At 36.5% G+C, this 25,067-nt stretch overlaps 1 pseudogene; it reads left to right on the forward strand.

Moving 5' to 3' along the window:
• Positions 1 to 21,789, forward strand: part of LOC125960725 (ferritin heavy chain-like) — a 59,853-nt pseudogene extending 38,064 nt beyond the window's left edge.
• The last annotated feature ends 3,278 nt before the right edge of the window (positions 21,790 to 25,067 follow it).

Consider the following 25,067-nt stretch of genomic DNA (forward strand, 5'->3'; position numbering starts at 1 on the left):
GGAGGCAGAGAGCTCACCAAACTTCAAATCTGTGGTTAAGTAACTTGAAAGAGCCAGCTGATCATTAGGAAATGCAGCCCTCAATAAGGATTCTCCAAATACAGAAATGTTTCCAGAGAAAAAGTGCAGACTTTATTTTAAATTTTCAAGTTTATTATAGAGACAGAACCCAAATCTCTGAAGAGCCTGAGAGGCAGAGTTGTAGGCTTGCTGGGAAGAAAATTAAATTCATATAAATGAATAACAAACCTGATTCTCTGCCTCAATTTTATCAAAGTGAGATTTGGCTTAGCTTCAAGATTAAGTCAACTAATTGGTGTGTTATTATGTTTCCAACTGCCTTTCTGCCTTGTCCCCCTTCCTACCTAGCTTGAAATTCCCGCCATGTGATAGTCCTGGTGAAATACCCCTTTGCCACCTAGACGGGAATGCTAGCCCTCTCCCATCAGTGCAGTGTAGGTCAGAGCTTTAGTGAGTGATACCTTGTTTCTGAGAGTAACACACATACTCCAATGTTAGTAAGAAGAGAGAGTCACTGGCCTGTATCCCTGAATCTCCCCTTCCACACATACCCCACCCCCTTCCCACAAAAAGCAAGCCTGAATGTTCCCAGGGACAGGAACAGGCCTAGGAGCATCCAGCACAGAGCCATCATCAATACCTGAGCAGTGGGGATGCCCAGGACAAATATCACCTGCCTTATATTTTCTCTATCACCACGGCAAGGGTGTAGGGGTGAGAGAGCCCAAGAATTAGTCTTTGTCCACAAGATAGGGAGCCCTGGGATGGTACAGGAGAGAAGGAGATGTTTTTCTCTCTGACCCGGTATCCGTGCTTTCTTCCTGAAGGGTGTTGCCAGGCCCCACTCCTAAGCAACGGCTGAATCGACAGGGATGGATACAGCATATTAAAAGCAAAAGAAATGATGTACTCAAAAGTGCAAGCAGGGTAGCTAGGAGTACCTTTCTCAGCCTGATTAGCATTAATTAGCTCATCCTCTCAAATTAGGGACAATTCCTTCTCCCTCACAAAATAAATCTTCTGTGAAATCAAATATACCAAATGTTGAGAGAAGGTGTATCAAGGGGAGCTCATGGATTGCTTGTGAAGTAGAATAATCATTCTGGACAATGTGGCCCTATCACGTGAGGTGAAACATGCAAACAACCAGCAGATCTATTCTAGAGGAAGTGGAGCAGGAGTGCTCCAAGGGCCACGGGCAAGAATGTTCAGAGCAGTTCTGTTCAGACACCTAAAAAACAGGAAACAACCCAAAGCTCGGCAGGAATACATATAAACGCGCTCTGGTCTAGTCATACAAAAGCCTAATATATAGCAGGAAATGTCGACAATCTCTATTCCACAGAACCACATGGATGAACCTTAGAAACATACTGGTAACTGATAAAAAGCAAGTTCCAGAACACTGTACCGTGGGCTTTGCCTATCTGCAGGTTTTGCATCCACAGATTCAACCAATCCTGGGTGGTAACTTTGGTTGAATCAGCAGATGCCAAACCTGCAGCTATGGAGGGCTGACTGTATACAGTATGATATCACTTTTATAAAACCCAGAAACTAAACACTATGTTGGTTAAACATACAGACATATGTGAAAGAATTATTTTAAAAAGCAAGGAAATGAAAAACAGGTAATGTTGGTTGGGGGGCTTGGGGAGGCAGAAGTGTAAGACTAGTAAAAAGCATCAGAGTAGAGGCCAATTATCAGTAATGTTGCAATTCTTGGCTTGCAGATGCTTTATAAATTAGAAGGAGATAAAGGAGAAAGAATTGAAGAGTTATCTTCTTTCATTTTTTCCTGCCCCTAATCAAGGAAAAATCAGTAAAAAGCTGAGAGTCCCAGAGAGAGACCAATGGTTGGAGAAGTTGTGCTCGTGGCTCTCTTGAACCTCTTTCTGTCTTCAACACAATGCTTTCCTCACAGGAAGTGTCCACAGTAAAGCTCACTATCAACTCCAAACTCTCATCCAACAGCACATGGGAGGCTTTTTGGCTTCCATAAGCTGCCCCCAGAGAATCCACTCATTCTGTGTGCTTGTCGACTGTGTCATAGCTCAGCTTGAGTCTCCACAAGATAAGCTCTTCAAGGCAGAACATTTCCAGCTGTTGTGGTCAGACAGCAGCAGGTTCTTATCTGAGGACAGCAGGGCCATGTGGCACACCGCAGCCAGGGCAGTGTCGGAGAAGCATGTGGTCTCTGTACACAGTAGCAAGGTCCAATGGACAGCAATTAGCACCAGGAGAATGAAGATGAACGGGACATATACATAACCTTCATAAAAATGTCACAGGGAAAAAGACTCACAAAGCATATGAATCCATGCCGGGTGTCTCCCAGGGATGGTCTTTTATATTACACGAGTCCAAGTGATGGCTTTTAAAAAGAGATGTTTTTTCACTCCCATGTCTTTCTGACCAGCCCTACCAAAAGAAGTAAAGAAATAGGCTGTCTATGTGATGTTGGATGAAACAATCTTGACATTTTGTGGCTTTCTCCACTCCGAGTTTCTGGACCAGCATTCTCATCTGCATATGTTGGTAGCTAATTAGGTAGACAGCCTCCTCTGGTACTATTTTCCCTTTTATTTTTAGTGATGCTGTTCTGAACTTGTGGGTATTTCAGATATGTCCTCATCCATTTTCAAAAGGCCAATACTTAAAAGTTCGTTGTTCTTAGCAAAGAAACAAGCCCTCACCAGCTGATATAAGCAGAAAAAAATTATTCAAAAGAATTTTGTGTCACTTGCAAGATCACAGAGATGGCTGCAGAATCAGTCCCAAGAAACAGGCAGGCTGAGCAAAACTAACAAGAAGACTGAGCAAAACTGTAGCCAAAATCCAGGCACAGTGATGGTCCAGAGGTCAGTACTGACACTGCTGGTGACCACAATATCATGGGGTGCTGGACACACTGGCTTTACTGTTGCTGCTGCCCTACATGCCCCATCCTGGGAAAGTGAGTGTGGGGCTGCTAACATTACAACTAGGAAGAAAAGTCATTTTGATTTTATCTATTTGAGACATCAACTTCTGATTCAAAATCTGGAGCACTTAAAATGTGCCTCATGCCACTTGGGGTGTTTGGGATATATCACTGAAAGAACAAACAAATGCCTCCATCCTCTTAGAAATTATATTCAAGCAGGGGAGAGTGGGGTATCTTGAGACAGACCATAAACAATAAAGTAAAAGATCATGTAAATTGATGTTAGATGATACAGTGCTTTAGGAAAACAAGTGTAGATTAAGGGGGATAAAAAGGGTGGGCTGGGTGGGTGCTTGTAGGTGACAATTTTAAATGGAGTGTTTTGGGAGTCCTCATAAAAGAGTGACATTCCAGCGAAGATTGCAGGAGCAGAGGGTTGAGAGATCTTGTGGCCACTGTAGAAAATACAGTCTGGCATGTGGACCATGAATTTCAGAGGGCACAGTGAAATGATTTGTGGAACTGGAGCAGTGGGAGAGGGAGACAGTACAGAGGGTTACGGGGAATAAAAGCAGAAGAAAAAAGGTTAACTGTGAGCCCAGGTGAGAGATAAAAACAGGAATAAAAGGTTAAACGAGAGTATTTCCTGGGTGAATTCAAGACAGAATGTGCATTAGGGGATTGGAGGGTGAGTACCTGCAGCTCCTTATCAATAGAGGTAAGGAAATTTGGGATAGCTGGGTCATAGTCAGGTTGTAGGTCCTTTCCTGAAAATGATGGTAGAAGATTTGGGTGGAGGACTGGTTACAGATTCAGTACACTTATTGGAGGAGACAGAGCCTTATATTAGATGTTTGGACTTTGCCTTGATATCTGTTAATGGAATGCTATAAACTGAATGTTTGTGTCCATGCAATATTTGTATTTTGAATCCTAATGCCCAATGTGATGGTGTTTGGAGGTGAGGCTTTGGGGAGTGATTAGGTCATGAGGGTGGAGCTCTCATGAATGGGATTAGTGCCCTTATAAAAGAGGCCTCAGAGAGATGGCTGTCTATGAACCAGGAAGCAGGCTCTCATCAGACACCAAATATGCCGGCACCAAGATCTGGCATTTCCCAGCATCCAGAACTGTGAGAAATAATTTTTTTGTTTTTTATAATCCACCCAGTTTATATCATAACAGTAGTTTATATTATAACAATAGTATTTTGTTATAGCAGCCTAAATGGACTAGGACAGGAGTAGAGATTTTTGGAGAAGCTGATGGTTACTCCCAGTGTGTGGGCCCTCTCTTGACTCTTGATGATGGGATAGAAAGTCTAGGTGATTTTTGTGGAGTTATCTGATTGGCCACACTTAGGTCGGGTGCCTAGCCCTATCCACAAAGGAGTCTGGAAAATAAAATATCTGATCCATATGATGGGAGGAAAAGTGTCAGTTCCACCTTATAATATAAACTCAGTTAATAAATGTAGAAAGAAACAAGGGAATAAAAACTCACCATTTGGCAATCACCACGGTAATAATTGTTGCAGGAAGATGCACTGATTGACCACGGGAAAACTTGAGGAGAAACAGGATATTTACATAGACTCAAAGTGTCTCACCCAAGATATTTATCAATTGTAAAAGGGAAAAATAGTAACTACAGTGGAGAATCCCAGCAGACATCACTTAAGCAAGTGTTCAAAGGTTGATATCACCAGTAGTAGGACATATTGAAAACATATACCCCCTGTTTCCAAGATGTATTGAGGACAAAATATTATTTCTGCAGTGTTCTTGCCAAAAATTGCATAACTTCAATCTAATTGTTGGAAAACATCGGACAAACCATAAAATAACTGACCAGTACTCATCAAAATTGTCAGGGTCATGAAAAAATGGAAAGAATGAGGAACTGTCATAGATTGCAGGAGACTAAGGAGACATAACTAAATGCAATGTGATATCCAGAATAAGATCTTGAAACAAACAAAAAATGACATTAGGAAAAAAACTGATGAAATTAGAATAAAGTTTGTAGGTTACTTTGGTAGTATTGTACCAATGTTCATTTCCTTGCATTGATAATAATACTATAGTTATGTAAGTTGCTAACATAAGGAGAAGGTGAATTATCTGTACTATTCTTGCAACTTTTTTTTTTTTTTTTTTTTTTGCGGTACACGGGTCTCTCACTGTTGTGGCCTCTCCCGTTGCAGAGCACAGGCTCCGGACGCGCAGGCTCAGCGGCCATGGCTCACGGGCCTAGCCGCTCCACGGCACGTGGGATCTTCCCAGACCGGGGCATGAACCCGTGTCACCTGCATCGGCAGGTGGACTCTCAACCACTGCGCCACCAGGGAAACCTTATTCTTGCAACTTTTCTGTAAGTCTAAAGTTATTTCTGTAAGTCTAAAGTTGGAAAAAAGAAAATATGTAATTAAAAGACATGCCACAGTGTGAGAGAAAATAGTTCAACACATATAATGATTGAAAGACTCATATCCAGAGTAAATTGCGAGTCAATCACAAAAAAAATAAATAAAAAACAACAGACAACCCCATAGAAAAATAGGCAAGAGACTTCAACACATACTTTACAAAAGAGGATGTCAAAAATTCCAGTGAACACGTAAAAAGGTGTTCAACTTCATGAATCACCAAAGCAATGTAAATTAATAACACAATGAATACAATAGTAACCTACCAGAATTGCTAATGTTAAAGAGATAACACAGTCAAGTATGGGTCAGGATGCAGAGCTGCTGTGACTTTCATATACTCGTAGCTAGAATGAAAATAGGTACAAACACCTAAGAACTTTTTGGCATTCTCTACTAGAGTTACATATATATATATATATATATATATATATATATATATATATCTCCTTGGACCTAGCAATTTTACTTCTAGATATATATCCATTAGAAATGAGACAATGTGTTCACCAAAAGATACGTCATAGCTTACAAGTAAAATCTATTCAAAAGTTCATTAACAGTAGAATGGATAAAGTATGGGAATCATACAATGAAATATTATATAGCTGTGATAATGAATGAGAAGTGAAACAACATGAATGAATCTCACAAGCATAAAATTGAGTAAGAGAAGACAGACTCACAAAAACATTTACTATGATGTCATTCATATGAAACTCAAAACAAGCGAACCTAATCTATGATTTTAAAACTTACAATGTTGATTTTATTTGGAGAGGAGAATGGGAGTAGTAATTGGAATGTGCAGGATGGGGATTTCTGGGAATTTGATAAGGTTCTATTTCTTGATCTGGGTGGTCTCATGGGTATGTTCAATTGGTGATCAATAATCAAGCTGTACTCTTAGAATTTTTGCACTTTGATGGTAGATTTCAATAAAAAAAGTTTTAAACCTTTACTTTGATAGAAAAAATTGTGTTATTTAGAAATGGGGATATGGTTATTTGCAGATATCCTCTCCCCCTTTTCATGTAGGATGGGATTATAAGCATTCTTTCCAATATCGATACACTTCTGTCTCTAATTTCTTATTTATGAGAAATTCTCTGTCTCTTTTATTTCCTTGGTTTATTGTTTTCTTTCGTATGTCTCAGGTTGATACTAATGTGGAGCACAGGGTCTTTTCTTTGATTTCTTTCCAAAACATTCCCAGAAAGCCAATGTAGGTCATAGACTTTTACTTATTTTAGGGGGCAAATAAGGCAAGGCAGGAGGCTTATGCAGAAGATCATATGGTTTAAATATAAAGTTCTTAACCTTAAAAGTCATTGCCATTATACTTATCCTTTCCTCCCCCTCCACAATCTCCTGCTGGAAAAGTTTAACTGCTTACGTCCTCTTCCTGGATTCCCATCCCCATCATGTTTCTTCTCTTCCCCAATCTAATGTTTGTTATTGGTGGGTTTTTTTCCCTTTCTATCTAGCTTATTGAAATCTCCCATATAATTTTCTTAAAAATCACTTTATTTCATGCATAAATTTTACTGGCAATATGCTGAAAGCTAATTTTCCATATCAAAGATGTCTCATCAGATTAGCCAAGCCAAAATAGTCCTCCCCACTAGGATATGAGTTTGTTACTCTTCTCTAGGCAGAGTCCTGCTGCTGGTCCTTAAACTGATAATCATTCTTCACTTTTCTTGGTCCCTACACTGTATTTATTCACACTTATTTTCCTAACCATGTAGATCCTGGTGCACTGCCCACATTAATACTATATCTTTTTTTTCATTGAGATATAATTGACATATAACTTTATATTAGTTTCAAGTGTTGTTGTGCAACACTTTACCTTTCAATTTAAGAATAGAGGCAGCACAGGGCCATACAGCAGCTCAAAACAACAGAACTGGTTTACTGCTCTTTTGTGTCATTTTTCTCTGAGGACTAATTTATTTCTGGAAGACCTTGTCATCCTCTTATAATTTATTGTCAAACCAATATTTTCATGCATATTCATTTATTTTTCTACCTTGCTACACAACCATTACATTTGTAGTTGCCTGATGGGCATTATTATTTGGAAGTCTGGTTATTACAACAATTTTATTATATCTAAAACCCAATTAATATATTCTGTCTATCCATGGTACTGGACCACAATATTGATTATGTCATGCTAACTGCAGAGGATGAACAGATAGTGGCAAGTGCATTGAATGCCCATTAAGGCTGATGAATGGCATAGGAAAGAGAATAAACTCTCAAAAGTTTTAGAAGGCCTATCATATTGATGAAGTTTTAATGGGTCCAATGATCTGGGCTATCCTGAAACAACCTTTCTAAGGACACGTTGTTATTTATTGCAGCCCTCTTTATTAAGAAAGAAGCTCAATCACTTTGCTGTACACCTGAAACTAGCACAATATTGTAAATCAACTATACTCCAATAAAATTAAAATTAAAACAACAAAAAAAGAAAGAAGCTCAATGCTTTGTGGGCCTTTGGATTCTAAAGCAATATATACTACTCTTGGGAATAATGCTCTGACTCACTTATTAGATGGTTCAGAAGGCTCCCAGTTTTGAGTGGTACCCAGAATAGTGGAAAATTTTATACCAGATCCATACTCAGTGAGAGATGCCTGGCACTTAGGCCATTTGTCTCAAGAGCTTAGAGTGCTAGAGGTATCCATGGTGGTTAAGTGTGCAAGGTAGAATCTCTATCGAGCTCTACCAGAAAAGTCACAATTCAGACTTCCAGAATTCTAGAGCAAAGTCATGGCTGCTTTAGCAGAGAACTAAGTATCTGCTATTATAAAATAATTTCTCGTGTGCTCTTGTACTCTGTTAGACACTGAGAGTCTGACTTTGGAACTTCAGTGACAATGATCCAGGGAAGAGCTGGTTGAAACCCTAGATGTAGCACAATCCCTTGAGATACCAGATTTCTGGTAGTATATCTGCTACATCAGATCCCTTTCATTCTGGAGGAAGAAGTGAGGTACCCCAGTCAGAACTGACACTTATAGTAGATATGGGTTTACTGTATGTATAACCCGTGTCTCAGCTAGTACCACCATCTGAGGAATTCCAAAATACCAATCCATTGTTATGGTATCCCATATAACAGTGACTCAGATGAAGGGACACATTTTATGACACGAGACAAGTGACTCCAGACTATAAACTTTATCACTTAGAAGCAGCTCAGTTGATGCACCAGCAAGGTGGATAGCCATAGTCTGGGATGTGGTATATTTGCTTATCCGATACGTGATATTTGGTGTTGAGTTGTCAGAAAAATTGGGGCCAGGAACCAAAGACAGGTAGTACAGAACCCTCTCACCATTAGTGACTGTATTTTGGAATTTGAGTTTCCTATTTGCGCTCTGCCAGATCAAAAGTTCCCAATGAGGAAACACTTACACCAGAAGACATAGTAAAGATTCCTCTGAACTTATAGCTCCAACTACCACTTGGTCATTTTGGGTTTTTCATGTCAGCAAAGGAAGGAATAACTTAAAGTAATTGACTCTAATTTTCCTGAAGATCTAGAGTTGCTGCTACATAATGGGAACTTAGGGAAGTCTGTCTAGACTACAGGGTATTTGAGGATGTCTTTTGGTGACTCTGTGCTTAGTGATAGTGGTAAATGGATACATAGCAACCACAGCTTGAAAAGGGAAAGGCATTAAGAGCTCGGAGTCTTTGGGAAAGACAGTCTAGGTCACCACACTAGACAAGCAACCTAGACAAGCTGAGGCACAGGCAAAGGATGAAAGAATTCTAGAATGGGTAGTAGAGGAGTGAGATGGTAAGTATCAATTTCAGTCTCAGCACCAATTGTAGCAGCAGGAAACACAACTTATTGCACTAAGCCTCTTAGTATTGAGTCTTTATAAATATTGCAAGTGGTCATGACCTAGAAAGGAACTCTGATGAACTTGACTTAATGGAATTAATTAATGCGGGACACAAGAAGATCTAAAAGGTGCAAAGTTGCAAAGACTACATCAGACACTTCTTGAGTACTGCTTCATATCTTCTCTGTGGATTTCTACCAATTTGCTCAGGTGCTTCTTAACAACACTTGTGCCAAATATCCCTCACTACCTGCCCCAGGACACCTCTGATACTGCAACATGGGATTGCATGACCCACTTGGCCTTCATGAATGCACAAACCAGGACTGAGCCCACCAAAGGAGTGAGCCCACCATTGACTAATAAGGTAAATGGAGACAATTAATAAATATTTCTCTTGTTTTGTCCCCTGGTTTTTCAATCTGAGACATATTCCATGAAGTGCTTGAGAATTCTTGACAGGATGGTGCACCAGCCCCCACAGTAATGGCCAGTTCAATATGTACCTTTGGATTAGCTTTCCTTTCCTCCTGGTCTCACTCCACATGTCCTCCTTCTTTTCTCCCTGAGATCAACTATCTGCATGCAAGACTTTGTCTTAGAGTCTCATTTTTTAGAAATATAGGTCAAATAATTTAGAGAAGAGATCAAAGCTGATGAATGAAGTTGATCAAAATTTTATTTCACTTCACCCCAAAGAGATTGTAAGTAAGAAATTTTGTAGGCTTGGCTATCATGCATTTCTTATGTGAACCCCTAGATATGAAGCTAGAAACGTTCAGCTGCCAGAAAGAGATAGGGTCATTATTAGCTTCCAGTTTACTAAGAATACAGTGAAGTTCTAGTGGTCCACCTCAACCCAGTTTACTCCTCAGAGAACCCTCAAGAAATTGTTTTTGTAGTTGCATTACATAAGAAATTATATCTATATCCAAAACTAAATTCTATGCTCACTTTATCAACATTATAAAACCATTTCTCCCGTGTTTGACAAGCGTAATATCAATAAATCAATCTTAGTGTTTTAACATTAAAATCTTGTCTCTTTTTTTGTTGGGTCTGAAAGTGATAGCACATCATCTATAATGTACTCTGAACCAAGAATGCCCTCTTATAAAAGTCCTCAGTTTGTTTTTCCTCTGTAGAACAATATCCCTATAAACTGAAGAGAATCCATTGTTAAAACATGAAATCTGTCTTTGATAACTTTAGCTATACTAAGTAATAAAGTAACTTTGGTTCTAATGTAAGAGAAACCTCTCTACCCTCCTTTTATTTCCGTCTGTCTTGTTAAAGAAAGGTCTAAGAATTAATTTAGGAATTCATCAACTTTAAATAATGAAGGAGATGAGTGTTTAGGTACCAATAATTTCCAAATCTGTCTTGAATATGTCAGCATTTGATAAGAAGAAAGAATGATGAAGTTATTAATAATTCTGCTTTTCTCTTACCCCAAATTGTTTTAAGCCAAGGCAATATATCTGGATTTAAATGATGTTGGTCTAAGAGAAAGATAGTGCCTCAAGAATAATTGGAATATCCAGTGGAAAAATCTTTTTTTTTTGTCCAGTGGAAAAATCTTGACTCTATAATCTCTCTACACCACACTTGAGCCTGCCCTTCAAAACAAAAAAAAACTATCAAAGGTCTCTCCTCACATTCCCATTCTTTCCCCTAGTCCCACTTAGAAAAGATGTGAAGAAATTGCTTCACTTAAAAATTCAATCTAGCCTAAATGTGATGAAGTCTGTTGTTATTTTTGTTTAGTCACAAAAATGTGAATCAAATTTTCACTTGGAAATGAAACTGATAATTTACAATGGTAGACCAATATGAATTAGTCTGAAAGATTTTTAGATGAAAAGGAAAGAACTTTTGAAAGTATAGGAGGATGATAAACAGAAAATTACATCATTTATATGAAAGAAAAATGGTTTCTCTCTTATATGATTAATGTAAAAATTAAATGTGAAATTTGAATCCTAAGTCAACTGAGTAAGCCACCACATCTAGGCCAACTATATTTCTAGATAAAAAATCAAGATAATGATTTTTATATCAATTCTATGTGTGAGACGTAGTCCAAAAGGGATTGATATTCCTAGAATATATTGATAGTTTACAGAGATTATAAAGAGCAATTTATATCCAAACTATCCCCAATAAATCTACACCATGTGATCAATGCATCTAAAAAAGAAAATTTAGACACCACTGGTAAATTTTTAAAACACACAAAACACACAAAAACCAGAAATTAAAATAATGAGCATATAAGACTAAATATTTGTTAACATCTTGCCATATTTAATAGATTTGTGAACATTATTCCCACACATATGCTGCACTTTTACTGCACACTTATTCAGTCATAAACAATACATATTTTTTATTTTTAAAGTGTTACGCAACTGACATCATACTGTATGTATTCTTTCTATAACTTCTTTCCTTTCAGTATTATGTTCTGGAGATTTTTTCATATTGAACACTAGTTTTGATGGCTGAGAAGTTTCCATTTCATGTCTTTTTTAGTTTAGTTTAGCTTGTTTGTTTTTTATTTTAATAATCAGTGTTGGAATGAACATCCCAGTACATGTGTCTTTATGCACGTGTGCTAGAACAGCTGGGTTACAGGGTATACAACTTTAATTTTATTAGCTGTAGAGAGGCAGTGCCTCATACAGTAGGTATGTTGTTTGTGTGAGTTCAAGTCTTTACTCTGTCGTTTACTCTGTGTGTACTCTTACCATATTTGACTCTGTTTCTTGATCTCTAAAATCATGATAGTAGTAGTAACTGCCTATGACAGACTGCCTGTTGTACTCCAATATTCATTATCCCCTTTGTCCATAGAAGAGTTTCAGGTACCCAGATAAAGGCTACATTTCTTAGCATTCTTCCAGCTAGATGTGGACATGTGACTACATTCTGGTTAATGGGACGTGAGTGAAAGTGATGTACACTCCTGCGTGTGTTTGTGTGCCTTTCCCCACTTCCTGCTATCTAGAAATGGTGAGAGAGAGGGAATGGTATGTGTGTGTGTGTGTGAGAAAGAGAGAGAGAGAGGCCTTATTCCTAGAGATGGAATCTCCATCTTGAAATCTTGAACCTGGCAGAGTTGTCCTGTTAGCCATCTACTGCTGGACTGTTATAAGGAGGATACATAGATGTCTTATTTAACCAATGGGTTTTTATTAGTCACTTTTTTACAGCAGTCCAGTTCAGACTCTAAAAATTCATCATTTATGGCATTGTCATAGTAAATACAACAGTACTTAGAACAGTGCTCAATGAGTATATCAATTATTTTGTTATTTTTCCAACAATTGCCGAATTGCTCTCTAAGGTGTTTCACTAATTTATAAACTTACCAGCAGTGCATAAGTCTTCACATATCATTGCATTTTTTATATTTCTGCAATTTGATGGATGTAAATTACTTTTTATTAATTCATATTTTCTTATTAAGATTTTTTAAAATGAAGAACAACAAATGTTTAGAAAAGTGCACAAATCATCAGTATATAGCTTAATGAGCATTTATAAAGTGAGAATACATGTATTATCAGAATCAAGAATATCAGACCTCCTCTTTCCTCCTCCCAGTTACTACCACCATCCTCCTTAAAGGTAAACACTATCCTAAATTTTAATCACATAAATGTTATGGGCAAAATTGTAACCCCCGCAAAGAGTAATTAGGTTAAAAAGAGGTCATCGGAGTAGGCCCTAATCCAACATGACTGGTGTTCTTATAAGGAGAGGAGATTAGGACACAGATGGGTACAAAGGGAAGACAATGTGAAAATACAAGGAGAAGATGGTCTTCTACAAACCAAAAGAGAAAGGTCTCAAAAGAAACCAACCCTGCCAATCTTGAATTTCTAGCCTCCAGCACTGTGAGAAAATAAATGTCTGTTGTTTTAGATATCCAGTTTGCAGTGCTTCGTTATGGCAGCCCACAAAAAAACTTGTACAGTAGATTAGTTTCATTCAGAATGATTTAGTAACAGAATCACTATCAGATTCAGAATCTTTTGTGTTAGATCTGTTCACTAAAGATATTTTCTTGAGATTTACTGCATTGTTGAACATGGTGGTAGTTTGTCCATCTTGCTGGTCTATGGCATTCCATTATGTGTGTGTAAAAATGTATTGCTCCATTTATGTTCATAAGCATTTGAGTCATTTCCAGTGTTTGGCTGCTATAAAGAGTGTTGCTTTGGGGCTTCCCTGGTGGCGCAGTGGTTGAGAGTCCGCCTGCCTTTGCAGAGGACATGGGTTCGTGCCCCGGTCCGGGAAGATCCCACATGCCGCGGAGCGGCTGGGCCCGTGAGCCATAGCCGCTGAGACTGCGCGTCCAGAGCCTGTGCTCCGCAACGGGAGAGGCCACAACAGTGAGAGGCCCGCTTACCACAAAAAAAAAAAAAAAAAAAGTGTTGCTTTGAAGATTCTTGTACAACTTGTTCATATTGGTGAGCACATGATCATTTTTCTAGGATATTGATTTAGGAATGGAATTGTTGCATCATGGTAAGTGCATTTGTTCAATTCTAGTAGATTCAGCCAAAAACTTTTCTAAATCAGCTTCACCAATCTACACTCTCAACAGCAGTACATTCCAGTTGCTCCACATTCTTTTGGCACGAGGTATTTTCTGTATTTTTTATTTTGGTTACTCTGATGTGTAATAATTTCATTGTGAATTTAATATGTATTTCCTTAACTACTAATGAGATTGAGCACTTGCTTTATGGACTAGCATATGGCCAATTTTATACTTGAAAAGAATGTGTATTCCATGTTTGTGCAGTGTCCTCTATTATTTCAAGTCAGTTAAACTGGTTACTCATGCTGCTGAAATCTTCCATATCCCCATCAATCTTTGTAATAAAACGTCCCAATGATTGTGGATTTGTCAATTTCTTCTCTACATTCTGTCAGTTATTGATTTACGTATTTTGAGCCTTTATGAATTGTTATATATGCCTAGTAGATTGGATCTTTTATCATTTTGAAATATTCCTCTTTATCTCTAATAGTGATTTTTGCAGTAAAGCCTACTTCTTCTAATATTAGTACAGTTATATAAATTTTATTTTGGCTAATATTTGCATATGTATCTTTTTTCATTCTTTTTAGAAAAAATTTACTTTCAACATCTCTACAGTCTTACATTTAAGATGCATCTTTTGTGTGTCATAAATGCCCGACTTAAAAAACATCCAGGGACTTCCCTGATGGCACAGTTGTTAAGAATCCGCCTGCCAGTGCAGGGGACATGGGTTCGAGCCCTGGTCTGAGAAGATCCCACATGCCGTGGAGCAACTGAGCCCGTGCACCACAACTGCTGAGCCTGTGCTCTAGAGCCCGCATGCCACAACTACTGAGCCCACATGCCACAACTATTGAAGCCTGTGCGCCTAGAGCCTGTGTTCCACAACAAGAGAAGCCATTGCAATGAGAAGCCCGTGCACTGCAAGGAAGAGTAGCCCCCACTCGCTGCAACTAGAGAAAGCCTGCGCGCAGCAACGGAGACCCAACGCAGCCATAAATAAATAAATAAATAAATAACAAAAAACCACATCCAATTCTACAAACTTTGTCTTTTAATCACAGTGTTCAGACTACTTACATTTAATTAAACAGCTGTTATATTTGGGTTTAAATCTACCATCTTATTATTTATTTTCTACATGTTTTTCTTTTGCCCTTTCTTGTTTTCTTTTAGATTAATCAAGTATTTTTTATTATTCCATACTTACCCTCTATTACTTTGTTATTCATTATTATACTATTCTTTAGCTGATTAGCCTAAAGACTAAAACATGAATCCTTGATTTGTTACATTTTAATACAAACTGTTACTTTTACCACTTCCCCAGTAATGCATATATTCTTTTCCCATCTTTCATTGTTATGTATTTTACATCTTCAAATGTTTAAATCACACAATGTATTAGACAATATTTTAGACATTCATTCAGAGGTATTCAAATAATTATCCTTTTTTTGTTCTTTATTTTTTCCAGCTTTTCTATGCAGGTTTTCTACCTAAAGAACTTAATAAAATTTTTATTATATATATATATTTTTATTGTGGGTCTGCAGGTGACTAACCCTCAGTTTTTGTATATCTGAATATATACTTATTTTACCTTAAATTTTGATGGATATTTTTGCTGTGTATACAATTCTAGATTAGCAGGTAGTTTATTCCAGTATTTAAAAACTATTACTTTCTTCTAGTTTCTAATGTTTGTGCTGCATATTTAGCCATTAGTCTGTTTCTTGCTTTTTTGAGGGTAACATTTTCTCTCTGGATGCATCTGATATTTTCTCTGTATTTGTATTTGTATGTTTGAATCTTTGATGTGTCAGTAGTTTTACTGTGATGTGTATCTGTGTGGACTTGCTTTGTATTTATCTCTTTTGTGGTTCATAAAATTTATTGAGTCTGTAGCTTGATATTTTCTACACATTTATGGAAATTCTTAGTCATATTCTTCAAATATTGTTTTGTCCCACTTTATCTCTTCTCTCCTTTTATACATATTATATATTTATTACATGCTAGACTTTTTATCATGTCCAGTATGTTTCTTGTAATATATTCTATACTTTTCCTCTTTTTTTGTCACTGTGTTTCATTCAAGCTATTACCTGCCAACCTATCTTCCAGTGCACTAATTCTCTCGTTAACAGTGCCCAGCCTTCTGTTAAACCAATCCACTGAGTTCTTAATTTGGGTTTTTATATTTTTCCAAGCTAGAATTTTTATTTGATTCTTTGCTCTGGACTCTAGTTCTCTGCTGAAAGTCTCTATCTTGTCCTGTACTTTTTTTTTTGATCATATTAACCGTAATTATTTTTAATTCTGTGTCTGATAACTCTAATATTTGGATCTCCTATGGATCTGTTTTTATTTTACCAAATTTTTTCCTTTTTGTTCTAAGTAATTTGATTCTGTTTCTGGTGTGACTGGTTGTTTTAAATGGATGTTGTCATTGTATATGAAAATGTTTAAAGATAATTTGACACTCATGATAATATTACTTTCCTACAGAGAGTACTAAATTTTGCTTCTGGTAGACAGACAATTAGAATAGAAGGAGGTCATCCTAATCTATTTTGGGTTGAACTAATTCCAGATATTTTTTACTAATAGTCTATTTCCAGTTTCCTTAGTCCAAAGCATAGCCTTTCTGGAGTTTCAGCTGAGTGTCTGGGGCATTTTACCATGATCTTCTATGGTAAGCCCTGTATTTCAGTTTTTGTCTCCCCAGCCTTTGTGACTGTTGGAAAATCTGAAGTTTCTTAATCTCTTAGATACCATTTTTGTTTGGCTTTTGGCATCTTGGCTGAAAGTTACAGATTGGCAAATATTGACAAATATTTCAACGGGGCAGGCAACGGTGAATATTGAGCTTACTTCTCTGTTATTCCTTTCTCTTTGGAATTTTGGTTTCTCAAGTCCTAACTATTTTGATTGCTCTCTGAAGTCTTAAAACAAGATTTTTAAATTTTTCCAGACTTTTTTTTGTTGTTTTATATTAAAAGATTTAGTCTTATGCAAGTTAGGCAGCTATAGCCAGATGCACACACCCTCTGACTGTTATTTTAATTTGCATATCCATTTATTATAGTGGGCTTGGGGAGGTCTTTATATATTTACTGATCATTGTGTTTTCTTCTCTGTAAATCCTTTGTCCACTTTTTATTAGGTTGTTTTTTGGTTGCTAACACATGAAGAACTCCAGATACTATTTGGGGGAAAGGAGGCTATAATATGTCTGCAAATATCTTCCTCTAGTCTGTGACTTGTCTCAATTTTTTTATGTTACCTTTTGTCACACAGAAATTTTCAGTGCTAATAGATAAATTTCAAACATTTTTTCCTTTATAGTTTGTGGGTTTTGTGTCTGGTTTAATAAATTTTTCTGAGTCCTGATGTTATAAAGTTATCCTCTTAGGATTTCTCCTAAAAGTTTTTCAGTTTTATTTTCATATTGAGGCCTTTGATTTACCAGGCATTTACTTTTCTGTGTTGTATTATGTAGGAATAGCCACATGTTCTAGCACCATGTATCAAATGCCAACCACTTCCTAACTGTCTGGTAATGTCACTGTCAGTGTTTTTTGTAAGATTAATTTTAGTATTTTTAATGTATTAATGTCATTAATTTCTTTTTTATGTTCACATAACTACTTAAGGACAGTAATCACATCTTATGGCTCTTTGACTCTCCCAAACTTTTTAACTTTTATAAAAAATAAATACAGTGAAACATTGTTAATAGATATATTGATCTAAACTGATTCATGCTATATGTTGATAAACAACATAGCACTTTTTACTTAGCACAAAATGTACACGGATGATTTCTGTTGGATATTGCAACATGTGCAACAAAATATTTACTTGTGGTGACTCTAAAATAGAGCTCTAGAAAAATATTATTACTAGCTGAGATTTATTTGTTGCTGATTATGTGCTTGGAAATGTTCTAAAAACTATGTTAACTCTATATGTGTTAACTATGTTAACTCTATAACTTTATATATTTAACTCATTTCTAAGAAGACTGTGACTTAGGAACTACTATTATCAGCATTTTTCAGATGAGAAAACTGAAGCACACTGTAGCAAATTTTTACTCAAGTTTAGAAAGATAGGCAATGCAGAATCATTTTATTTAATCCACTTCATTTTAACTTGAAAAATAAATGAAATATTGCTATTTTATAACTTTCAGGTAAACAATAAATTGTGAAAATATTTCTAAATAAATATATATATTTTTCTGTGATATATGTCCACATTTATATTTCATTTTATGAATACAGTTATAATCATCAATAATAATTTATTGGAAAAGTACCAATTTGTGGCATTGTACAAGGTGTTAAAATTAACTGTAATTTTCTTGAATCTACACAAAATGTTTGGTATGTTTGACTTTCACTGCTCTTTACTTGATAATGGCTGCATTTCAAGGGATAATGCACTTTATGTGCTGCTCCGGTAGTTAAAAACACATTTCACGTAAATGGAGTAAAGCACATTTAATGAACTAAGCTCTATGCATGTGAAAGCCAACAGCAATATTAGAAATGGTGTTTATTTTATAGCTCAGAAACTGTATTTTAAATGCTAGTATATGTTTATATGACAGTTCTATTAAATATAAAAGAGTCCCATTACAAGGGAAGTCCTTTACATAGACTTTTTATGTGGTCTAAATAGCATACCCAGCCCTGCAACTCCTCATGTGAGACATTTTTAGAACCTTATTTATGTTAAAGCCATAACAAACTAGCAACTAGAAAACTATATTGGGCACAAACGGCTAATAAAAAGAGATTGTTGAAAATACTTCTTAATAGCAACTTAGGAAGAATCCTGACGAAACAAAGTCAAGGCTCAGTGTCTCTGGAAGCCTGCCACCCCAGTAATCACAGACCACAGGTACTCCCCCTTTTCCATCTTCATTGCTTTCTTGGCTGGAAATTAAACAGCCAATGAACTTTAAGATTGGTATTTGCCCTACTTTTCATCCGAGTGCCTACTGAGCCAGAGGTGTTCTGGAAAAAATCCTAGGATCATTCTTCCTCCCTGTGCTGATTATTTACTAGATGATTCCTCTGAGAAGTAGGGCAGATACTCCAAAACTGGTCAAAGGGGGAAGAATGCCAGCCTGTATACACACATGAATCTGCATATGTGTGCAAATGTGTGCCCATGTTTTATATATGTAAGGCCCGGACACTTGAAATCTGGATCACTTCTCAGCTGAACTGCTGTGTTTAGACAAGCTAGCTAAAATGAACAGGTCAAACCCTTTATTTATAGAGTAAAAACTATTTGATCTGGGGTAGATATCAGCTCTACAGTCAAACATGTGGGCCAAAGTCATTTTTATTGCTACTTTGTGCAGAATTCTGAAATGGTTCCTGTGGTCATCCATGTGAGCAAAGGAAAAGTTCCCACAGAAAAGTGGGCCAATCAAGTGTGAAATGTTGCTTGGATCACTAAAATGCCAGTATGTGTTTATATAATTGAAAGTGTAAAGCAATGGAAGGAGAATGGCTTTAATTTCTGAACTGCAGGAATCTCCTCACGAATTTTGCTCACCCACGCCCTGGAGGTACACTGCTTGTGCAGTAGCTGAGGCAGGCACCAAAGCAACGCTCTCTCTATGAAATATAGAGAGATGCTGTACTCTGGAATATAGTTTGAAAACTACTCACCTATTGTAGTTATCTATGCCATAGTATGAATTGTTCAAAAACCATCAATTTTTGGAGTCGGCTGCCTCCTTCAAGGTCAGTGACATTTGTCTCTCACCCAGTGAGGAAATTTGCTCCCCAACACATCTGATGGAGGGCCTCCAGTCTGTTTCTGAACTCACAGTGTTGGGAAGCTCAAGACCTCAAAATCTGTCCAGATTTACTTGTAAGGAAATTTTTTTACAAGACATTTCCCAGCCCATGTGTACTTAATTTATGTAATCATGTCACTTAAATGAAAATGGCCACCCAAGAACAGCTGGCTTATCTTAGAAGTTTCCCACTGCCATTCTTGGAATTTCCCTTTGTGATAGGGAAAAATTATACATATATACATGCATATATATATATTGAATATATATATAGCTCTATATATCTCACATATATAAAAATGTATTTTTAGCCTGTGTCATCCTGCTTAGCTTCTGAGCCTTTGTTGTGCTGAGTGGAGGAATGTGCCTTAAAGAGAATATCTTGAAGTTATTCTAGGGCTCTAAATAAAGTATGTTTGGACTTGGAATATGAGTCAAGTTAAAGAAATTAAAGTGCTTTCTGATTTTCTTATTCTTCACTCACATTTTCATTCTCTTTTAATAAAGTTGATTCTTCCTATTTGCAGACTGTTCTCCTTGATAGCGCTCTTCTAATAATACAGCTTCTGGATATGGTATAACAAGATATTGATATATGAATAACATCAATTTGTATGTGTCCAGTTTTTTCTAAATTTTATTTCTGATTAAGTGTACTAGCACCATAACTTTGGAGGGAAATATTAGGACTTTTGAAGGTTTTAAGATATCTGATTCTACTGGAATATTTAAAACAACTTTGAAAACAAAAAATAAAGTTAGAGGACTAACACTATATGTTATTAAGACTTATTATAAAGTTATAGAAATTAAAACAGTGTGGCATTGGTAATAAGACAGAGAAATAAAAGAGTAAAATAAAATAGTTTACAAAATGACCTACACATAACAGACAACTGATTTTCAACACAAGTTCAAAGGTAATTCAATGGTGAAAAAAATAGTCTTTTCAACAAAAGTGCTTAGAAATTGGATATCCATATGGAAAAAAATGGATGAATAAACAAAAATTTGATTCATACATCACATTATATGCACAGGTTAACTCAAAAATAGGTTACAAACCAAATGTAAGATGTAAGACTATACATCTTCTAGAAGAAAACATAGGAGAAAACCTTTATGATCTTGGGTTAGGTAATGATTTGTTAGATGCAACACCAAAAGCATAACTCATAAAAGAACAAATTAATAAATGAACTTAATAAAAATTGTTCTTTGAAAACCCAAGACTAGGAGAAAATCTTTGCCAAGTACCACTCTGATAAAAAACTAGTATCTCGCACATGCAAAAAACTCTCATAACTCAACAATATGTAAACAAATAATCCATTTTTTAAAAAGTAAGCAACAGTTTTGAACAGACACTTCATCTAAGAAGATATAAGAATGGCAAATAAGCACAAGAAAAGATGTTCAATATTATTAGAGAAATGCAAATTAAAGCTACAATGCAATAGGGCAGAGGTTCTTTGCAGAAAGTCACTGTGGCTTCCTGTTTCAGTACTCCTTCTATGGAAACTAGCTAGCCTGCCACTTAGGGCCAGCCCTCTGACACTTCCTCATAGATCCCACAGACCACCTCCAGGAGCCCACTTCCTGCCGTGGTGGCCAGTTCCCCCTTGCAGGTTTACCAGAATGACTGCCAGGACTCAGAGGTCACCATCAACTGCCAGATCAAGCAGGAGCTCTGCATCTCCTATATCTACCTGTCCATGCACCTCTTACTACTTTGACTGTGATGACGTGGCTTTAAAGAACTTTGCCAAATGTTTTCTTCACCAATCTCATAAGGAGAGAGAACATGCTGGAAACTGATGAAGCTACAAGAACCAAGTAGATACCCAAAACTCCCATCAAGATATCAAGAAACCAAACTGAGACCACTGGGAGAGTGAGTTGAACGCAATGGAGTGTATGTTACACTTGAAAAATAAGTGTGAGTCAGTCAGTACTGGAACTGCACAGACTGGCATTAACAAAAACAGACCTACTTGTGTGATTTCATTGAGACATATGACCTGAATGAGCAGGTGAAATCCATTAAAGAACTGGATGACTACTGTAATCAACTTGCATAAGATGGGGGCCCTGGAACCTGGCACTACAGAGCCTGTCTTTGACAAGCACACCCTGGAAGACAGTGACCCTGAGGGCTAAGCCTTAAGTTGGCTTCTCCATAGCCATGGGGTGACCTCTTTGGTCACCAAGGCAGTGCATGCATTTGGGTTTACCTTTACCTTTTCTATAAGTTGCACCAAAACACCAACTTAAGTTCTTCCATTTGTAGTATTCTTTCAAATAAAACAATTAGGTACAGCAACCCCCCCAAAAAAACTACAACAAAATAACACTGCATAGCATACTTATTAAATGGCTAAAATTTTCAAAGCTGACCATACTAAGTGTTGATGAGGAAGTGGAACTTTTACTGGTAGAGATGTAAAATGGTAAAACAGCTTTGGAAAATAGGCAATTTCTTAAAATGTTAAGCATACACCTATCATCTGGCCTAGCACTTCCACTAGATCCTACCTAAGAAAAATGAAAGCACACATCCATATAGAGACTTGTACACAAATGCTCATAGGAACTTTATTTATAATAGCCAAAAATTGAAAAGAATTCAAATTTCCATTAATAGGTATGTATAAACTAAGTGATGTGGTTCACCCATTCAATGGAATGCTATTCAATAATAAAAAAGGATGAAATATTTATCCATGTTACAGCAGGAAAGAGTTTCAGAATAATTATGCTGAGTGAAGGAAGTCAGAAAAAAAATCCTGTATGATTCCATTTTTATAAACTGAAAAATGCAAACTAATGTATTCTGACAGCAAACAGATCAGAGGTTGCCGGGAGAAAGAAGGTTAGGAGGTCCTGAAGGAAGGGATTATGAAGAAGTGCAAGAAAACTTCTGAGAGTGATAAATATGTTCATTACCTTGCAGGGGTGGTTCAAATTCTATACTTTAAATATGTGCAGTTTATGTACGTCAACTATGCCTCAATAAAGCTATTTTAAAAATCTCTGAATGGCATAAACTTAGCACAGGTTTATCTCTAAATAAATCTTTTATTATTTTGCTTTTTTTATCTGCTTTCTTTTTATTAAATTAATTTTTATTGGAGTACAGTTGATTTACAATGTTGTGTTAGTTTCTGCTGTACAGCGAAGTGAATCAGTTATACTTATATCCACTCTTTTTAAGATTTGTTTCCTATATAGGTCATTACAGAGTATTGAGTAGAGTTCCTAGCTATACAGTAGGTTCTTTTTTTTTTTTTTTTTACCTTTTTATGTTCTATTGGAGTATAATTGATTAACAATGTTGTGTTAATTTTAGGTGTACTGCAAAGTGATTCAGTTATATATATATACATGTATCTATTCTTTTCCAAATTTTTTTCCCATTTAGGCTGTTACATAATATTGAGCAGCGTTCCCATGTTATACAGTAGATCCTTGTTGGTTATTAGTTCACATACAAATACATCTTTTAAATGAGGCTTTAAAAGGTTAGCCTAGCACAGGGTGAGAACACTGTAAGTAGCAGTGACTGCTTCCCTTGTTTTCCTGGGCTCTTGCCCTCATCCCTTTGGGCATCTTGCTGCTCTCTAGCTCCTAGGTCCAAGGTCATGCAGGGTTGCTACTGCTATTGGCTTGCTCTTTCACTGCTCATCTTTTTCTAACATATATTTCTCAGACTTAGATTCTCATAATATCCTTTAAGAAAAGACATGTGTAAAACTGGTAAATACCCTTCTTTCATTTCCTCCTTTAAAAAAAACCACATCAGCTCCTAAAGTAAATAACATTGTTTTTTTTTGTCTTTTGGTTATGTTTTGGGGTTTTTTTGGGTGGTGGTGGTGGGAATAAAAGTATTAACTTTAGCCTTCCGTTTGACATTTTAGAAGTAAGATAATTAGCGAAGTAAGCCTTCTTTCTAATGAAAATTGGTGTAAGCAGATAGATTTTATTAATTTAGTCAAGAAAATTGGAAAGTGAGAGCTAGCCCATGGAGCCCAGCTGGTTCTTGACTAAATTTCAGCCCACAGTCAAACAGCCCCAAGTGACAAGGGTGTTTGCTGCACTAGGTTCATGGGCTTTAAGGACCCAAAATGCAAAGTCCACAAGATGAAGGTACTTCTCCATGGAAATCAGCCCTGCTTCTCCGTTTCTGTGTTAATGACTGTACATCTCTTCCCTCATAGGGCCCCTTTCTTTATCTCTTTCTGTGTGACTGTGTGTGGTCTCCTTTTGTGTCTATTTCTCTTCCCTCTTCTTTGACTCTATTAACTATATCATGAAGTTAAACTTTGTTTTTATTATTTTATTTATTGAATGGAATGTTTGAATCTTCTTCCTTGGAAGCAGATGGATGGCATATTTTTACTCCTCTCCAAAAACCACTCCAATTACAATGCAACTAATAAAATCTAGGTTTTTTTTGCTTTTTAGTTATATGTACTTCAATTTGCTTTTTTCTGTGCTAGTGGCTCTGCTCTCCCCCGTCTTTCCTTGACAGCAATAATGCTGTTGTAAAGTCATAATTTGGTGAATTATTGTAGTTTATAGACTTATTTGTAGGTGGTGTCAAGTGCATTACAATACAGTTGACAGCATATGCATTTGTTATTTTTCCCTTTAAATTTTTTTTGCCTATTTTGATTGCTAACAAATATTTTATCAGTAAAATAAAACTAATTATATGCATTTTTTAAACTTGCTTATTTAACAAAATTATTATAATCTTCAAAACTGACTTGACAAAATAAATTTTGATTATGAAATCAGTAGGGGTCAATAAGAAAGATCAGTTTTCTTATATTGCTTTGGCCAGTTTTCTCATCTTTGGATGAGCGGGTGATTGTGAACACACCATTTGAACTGAGAGGACACCAAAGACTAGTTTTAGATATTCAGTTTCGTACAATAGAAGATCCCTGAACTTCTAAGAAAGTTTACTTCATAAACTATGGCTTATCATCTATGAGTCTGGTATTCTACCAAATAAAACATGAAGCCATGGATAATGGACCTTATCAACAATTAAAGTGCAGTGTGAAATACAGAGTGAGGCAAATGAGAGAAAGATTACAAGAGTTTTGAAAACATTAAGCAAAAATATTCTAAATTGATTTAGTCAATTCTGTAAGGAAATTAGAAAAAAAAGACTGCTTGAAATCCTGAGCCTCTGATTCTATATTATTTTAATCGTAGAAAATAAACAGTACACGACAGGGGAATTTCCTTTGAAATACAAGTTGGAGAGAACTTCTTTTGCAGTTCCTTTATTGTATCATCATCTCTTTCCAATTCTGCTCTTGCTTCGTGACTTCCTGATGAAAAACAGTTATAAAATTTCCAGAATTACGCCCACCTGCAGCAACAAGATTTAAAAATGGGAGTATTTACAGAAGGAGAGTTCAGCC

This window comes from Orcinus orca, chromosome 12 (assembly GCF_937001465.1).
Source record: "Orcinus orca chromosome 12, mOrcOrc1.1, whole genome shotgun sequence".
NCBI classification, from domain to species: domain Eukaryota; kingdom Metazoa; phylum Chordata; class Mammalia; order Artiodactyla; family Delphinidae; genus Orcinus; species Orcinus orca.